The 6,080-nt window shown below is 41.5% G+C and overlaps 1 pseudogene; it reads right to left on the bottom strand.

Annotated features, from left to right (window-relative positions):
* Positions 1 to 3,785: 3,785 nt before the first annotated feature.
* Positions 3,786 to 5,279, bottom strand: LOC136142212 (17S U2 SnRNP complex component HTATSF1 pseudogene; annotated as a pseudogene).
* Between the last annotated feature and the right edge of the window lie 801 nt (positions 5,280 to 6,080).

Below are 6,080 nucleotides of genomic sequence, written 5' to 3'. Positions count from 1 at the left end.
AAACCCCAGAAGAATGGGGCAATGAGTGTCATTTTGTTTCTATGCTCCAGTCTCTTCCAAGGCAAATGGACCTATGGGCCACCTACTATCAGAATCTATCCCAAGTACCCTCCCCATCAACGTGCCTTCACAAAACAGAGTTTACCAGCTATAGCAGCATAAATGCTGATGCTTTTGTTAAGGCAGGAAAAAACCCACTATCTTATTTGCTTTCATTCTCCACTAAGACTCCACTAGAAATTCGTTCCTTGGCAATACTCTCATTGTGGTTGTAGTGGGAAAGACAGCATGGCCTCCACGAACACCATGATGCACAGTGGTTTCTCTCTCTTTGCTGTGTGACAGGAAAGATCTATAGGTCAGCTGTTGTTTTTTGGTCCAAACCCAAGCATGATAATGAGATGCTAATGTAGCATAAGTAAATCCCTATTTTATGTCATTAATAGAAATATAGACACTGACATATTGTAAACACTAGTATAAGGGGCCAGTATGCAGACCACAAAGAGGGTCTCCTGGGGGTCTAGGAGCACAGGCTGAAAATTACTGAATTTAGCATATTTTGTCATTCTATGTTCCTTCTTCAGAGGGTGCTATTTGAGGAGCGGTACAGTTGCCTCTTGAAATGAAGTTCAAAGCCCTTAGTTGCATTTCAAGTTTCTCAGTTTCCATTTGCATTGCCCTTCCTGCCATCATAATAAACTGTATTTTTTTTCCTTCTCAAACTCATTAACCTATGTGAGATAAGAGACATTTCTTATTAGTGCAATTGCAGAACTGACAGAAAAGGGGGCCAGAAAGGCACCAAGATTCTATCTGGGCACATGGCTCGGGTTCCTGCCACAAATGGCTTTCAGTCTCTCAGTTATCAGATCCTTCACTGCCTGTCTGCTCCTCCTTCAAGACTGTAACCAGAGAGAACAGACCTTCTCTGAACTACTAGACAAGGTCATCATTCTTGCATTACCCCACCCCCACCATGGGACCCAGATACTGCTTTCTCCTGAGTTACTACTGATGATTCACTAGGACCCCATATTGCACACTAACAGACTTAGATGAAGGTCTATTATCCTTTATTTCCAAAACTAGCTGCTTCACCCATGTTCTCTATCCATTACTCTTAGCCACCTCCCAAACTTTGTTCCCTCAATAACCTGGTTCCTTTTTACTGGCTCTTTTGCCAATGCTTTTCAAACACGTGTCGCCCCTTGCCCTTGTCCACCAAAACAAGAAGTGGGAAAAAAACACATTTGGTTTGATTCCGCTGCCATTTTAGAAATCAATTATTTTTCTCCTTCCATTCAATACCTAACTTGTGAAAATTTTTATCTCAACATCTCCATTTTCTCAGCAGCCCTTTGCTCCTTAATCTCCTATCTTCTGTCTTCCATGATCATCAAAACACAGCAATTATTCTCTCAAAGGTCATATATGACCTGCTTTTATCACTGTCTTTATTGTTGAACTCTGTAGTTTTCCCTGAGGTTGACCATCCCCCCTTCTTGACTCGTCTCTTCCTTGTGTTTTGTTTGTTTTGGTAACTGTCCAATTCTGGTTTTCTTCTTCCTTCTCTAACCAGTTATTAAATGTCTCCCCACTGATTCTTTATCTCATCCATACAGGTGGGTATTAACTAAAGTTCTGTCTTCAGTCCTCTGTTCTTTTTGCCTCTAGCATTTTCTTGCTGAGGGGTGGGAAAATTTGATATAAAGCCAGAGTGGCAAATTCAAGTGCTTACAAGGGCCAGACAGGTAATGTAGATAACTGAAGAAAAAGATGGATGGGTGTAAGATACAAATAGGGAGTATAGGATGCTTGGGGTAAACTATAGCATTAGCTTCTATTTCTAAAGGATAGATGCTATACAGCCCCAGCCAATGTGTGCCGGGTTGGCCAAATGCGTCACCCCTGCCAATTTTTCATCAGAAATCTGAAGTCTGGATCTTTCTGCTAATTCTCAAAATTTCCAAATGTTAGTCACTGATTCATTTTTTTTTAATGATGTAGATTGTAGCAGTTACGATTGACTAGGTTATACTGTATTTACACATGACCCCAGATTCTTAGCTTACAGCAAAAGGCTGTTCCTTACCCACATTATAATCCCATCACAGGATAGTTGTATATCTGCTGCACATCACGTTTAGTCTAGGACTCGGGCTGACACAGCTACTTCTATATTCTACTTCTATCTAGAATATTGATAAACAAACTCGTAGCAGAAGAAAAAGAAAACCTGGTGAATCATGCACCGAAACTATGTACTTAAATCATGCTTTATAGTTCCTCTCCGGAATACTGCACATCACCTCTGCACACATTTCCTTTGCCAAAACAAGTCACATGGCCAAGGATGACTTTAATGGGAAGGAGGAGTTTAATCCTCTCCTAGAGAGAGGCGGCAAGTATTTGTGACCAATAATACAATCTACTCTACTGGCCAAACACAACTATCAGTGGTCCACTACCAGTTTGCAACCTCTAAAGTTCAGTAAAGAGCAAGGAACAGAGACTCAGGAAATATGATTTGTCATTGCCACTCAGGACACTGGGCAAGTTACTTCACCAATTGGTCTCCTCTGTAAAAGGAGGGACTCAGAATAGATGATATTTAAAGTCTCCTTACAGACCTACTATACTGAGTGTGTGAACAGCTCTGTACAGATAGAAAACTATTGAGCCTGAACCTGCAAAACTGCTTTCATCCAAGTCCCAGTACTACATTTTCTAAAAATAGCTGCACATTTTTATTTACATATCCAACCACCAGCATCCAGCAAGTCTTTTTTTTTTATGAGAAAGCACCAATGCAGTTTATTTTAATCCTTCCAATTTATGAGAATAACTTCTTAATGCTACATCAGAAGTCAATTCATCAATACTGAATTTGGAAAGCACAATCAAGAAAGACCCAAATTTTTATTGGGACTACACAACTTAGCATATACTAGATACCATGATTCTAGAATAAAATCAAAAGCAAAAATCTGAAATATGCATGACAAAAGTTCTTAAACTCCAGGGGATCCATGAACCACCCCAAACTGTATACAAAAGATTGTGTAGTGCATGCATAGATTTTTCTGGGTAAAGGTCCTGTAACTTTAATCAGCTTCTAGAGGGGCCCAAACAGTACACGGTAGAATTCTGATTTCCTCTGTATTTTCAATAATGGAAGCTGTGGACCTTGGGAAGTTTACTTTTGCACATTTAAGACTCAATTTTCATGGCAAGAGGGTAGAAAAGAAAAATAAAAGTAACTTGCGAGGACTGGGCAGGGAAAAACTCCGAAGTGTTCTTTACTTCATAAGTTTTAGTAACATGTTCTGGTTTAAAGAGGGGAAATGGGGACATCAGTGGTAACATCATAAGCTGAAACAAGGAGACTCCTACAGGGATTTTTCAGGTCCTTAGAAAAACCAAACTTTAGTATGAATAAAGCAATAGCAAGAATGAAAAATGCAATTTAACTCAGGTCTAATTTTCTGTTTCTGCATATTAACAACTTATTTTTGATTTCTGAATATCAAAAACTTCAATCAGAATACTTTAAAAAATATTATTCTGCATGCACTTAACAAATATGACAAAAGACAAGAATCCAGTTGTCTTGTTCACATATATTTAAAATCGGCCAGTACAGATAATCACGAACACTTCACTGCATTGATCTGAGGGCATCCTACCTCTATGCACACATTCATGTAACACTACTAGTAATTACCCTGGAGCAGAGGCAAAACGGAGATGGAGGAATCACCCTACAAAGCAAGTTTAAGGGATTAAACGTCATCATCACTACTGAGGACAAAGCTGCTGCCTGTGGACAGGGGCCCTTCCTCCTTAACATTCCCTGAATCACCCACAGTCCCTCTCTCATCGGAATCTTCTTCCTTCTCATCTGACTCTTTGTCAAACCCCTTCTCAGAGCCTTCTTCATCAAACATTTTCCCAGAGCTGTCACCTTCGAATTCTGATTTTTCAGAGTTATTTTCTTCTACCTCTTTTTTAAGAATGTTTTCACTAAATTCCTTCTCAGAGCCCTCCTCCTCAAAACCTTTCTCAAGGCCGTTCTCATCAGGATCTGTTTTAAGTCTCTTCTTTTTGGGCTCTCTTTCTGCACCATTCTCTTTCGACTCTTTTTTAGGACTACCCTCTTCATGCTCTTTCTCGGGGCTGCGTTCTCCAGACTCTCTGTCAGGGAAGTCTTCTTCACGCACTCTTTTGGGACAGCCTTCCTCAAACACTCTTTCGAGGCAGTTCTCTTCAGATTCCTTTTGGGGACAGTCTTCTTCAGCCTCTTTTTCAGGGCCACTTTCTTTAGCATCTTTTTCAGAAGCATCTTCTTCAAGTTCTCCCCCATCTTCTGTTTTTTTAGACTTCTTTTCATCTGTAGGTTCTTCAAATTCCATTTCAGTTGTGGCTTCTTGAACATTCGTTTGAGATGTGCAAGGGTGAAACATATTTCTGGTGACGACAACTCGCTCGTGGCGCATTCAGGATGGGCTAGCTCTTCTCTCAGGTCTCCAATCCAAGTGCTTTTGCCACACAGACAGCTTTTTCTTGTAGTCTTTGCACTTCTTTTTCTTCTTTGAGGTGTCACATTCCCCTTTCAGTGGAAACTTTGCCACCTCCACATGTAATCTATAGTCTCTAATTTCATCATCATCCAAAAGTTTTAATGCAAGTTCCACAGACTCTCTCTTCAAATAACAGCAAAGTCCATCTCCTTTAAGATTTCCTTGATTATCTTTGTAAAGCTTGACCTTAAATTCCTCTATTTGAGGATCTGTCATAATAATGCCAAACGTGGACATGAGCTGTATAAATTCATCCACTGTAATATCTGGAGGCAGACCAGAAACATACACATTTGTGTCTCTGCTTTCATCAGGATGAAACCATCCTGATTCACCCTTTCTCTTTTCTCCCCTCTTTTTGGTATCACTGGGTTCAGGGGATTTTCTTTGCGGAGGTTCCTCTGCAGTCCTAGCACTGACACCTTGGACATTCGCAGTAGAACTAGACGCACCATCGTTAGAAAAGCCATAATTGGCCTGATATGTAGCAATAAAATCTTCAGTGATCTCGGGGAACCAAGCCTTCTTGTCCAGGTCCCACTCGTATGGGGTGTCAGTCGGCTGCTGCTGGAAAGAATCGTTTTCTCCACCGGGATCTTTCTCGGTGTCGCCGTCCTCAGTGCCTCCGTACAATTCTTGCATTCGCAACTGCTCATCAAACTCGTCGTTCTCATCCAAGTTGTTGCCGCTCATGTTGCCGACTCAGCCCAGGTGCAGTGTCCGGGAGAGTGAAGAGGCCGAAGTGACGCTGGCTCACCCCGCTGGGTCTTGACACCACCGCTCGATCCACAACGCGGCGGGAGTGGGCACAGGTGTTCTGTCCTCCCCGCCGGCCGATTCTAAGATGACTGCGGGTCCCGCTGCAACGTCTGGAAACCGCTTGACAACGGAGGCCCGCTGACGCTGACGCAGTCGCCATTGTTGACGCGTCGCGACATCGCCATCCAGCAAGTCTTAATCTAAGCTGCTCTTCACTCCAACACTGATTTTCTTATTTGTAAAAGGTTCCACTAACAATCCAACTAATATGTTTGGAATCATCCTTATCTCTTTTATTTCTTTTATTTCTCTAGTCCCCCATCTCCAGCTAGTCATGAAGCTCTAGAAATATTGTCTTCCTGATATTTCTTCCATCCACCCCTTCCTTTTCAGTCTGATTGCTATCAATAGTATCCATGCTTCTTATCTATTCATATCTGAATAGCTGACCTGGCTTACTATCTTGGCTCTTGACACTCCTATTTCTTAAGTGTTAGTGCTGTCATACAATCGTCTCATTACCCCATCCACGTAACTCCCACAGCCTCACCCCTATTCAAAACCTTCAGTAACTCCTTGTTGCCTTCAGGTCAAAACTCCTTCACCTGACATTCAGGTTGCCTTCAGTAACTGACTATATAACTTTAAGCCATTTAATAAACAGATGCTCAACACCACTAATTATTAGAGAAATGCAAATCAAAACTACAGTGAGGTATCACCTCACACCAGTCAGAA

Source organism: Phocoena phocoena, chromosome X (assembly GCF_963924675.1).
Source record: "Phocoena phocoena chromosome X, mPhoPho1.1, whole genome shotgun sequence".
NCBI lineage: Eukaryota > Metazoa > Chordata > Mammalia > Artiodactyla > Phocoenidae > Phocoena > Phocoena phocoena.
Note: the sequence above shows the minus strand (reverse complement) of the source record. Positions and strands in the feature narration are given on the sequence as shown.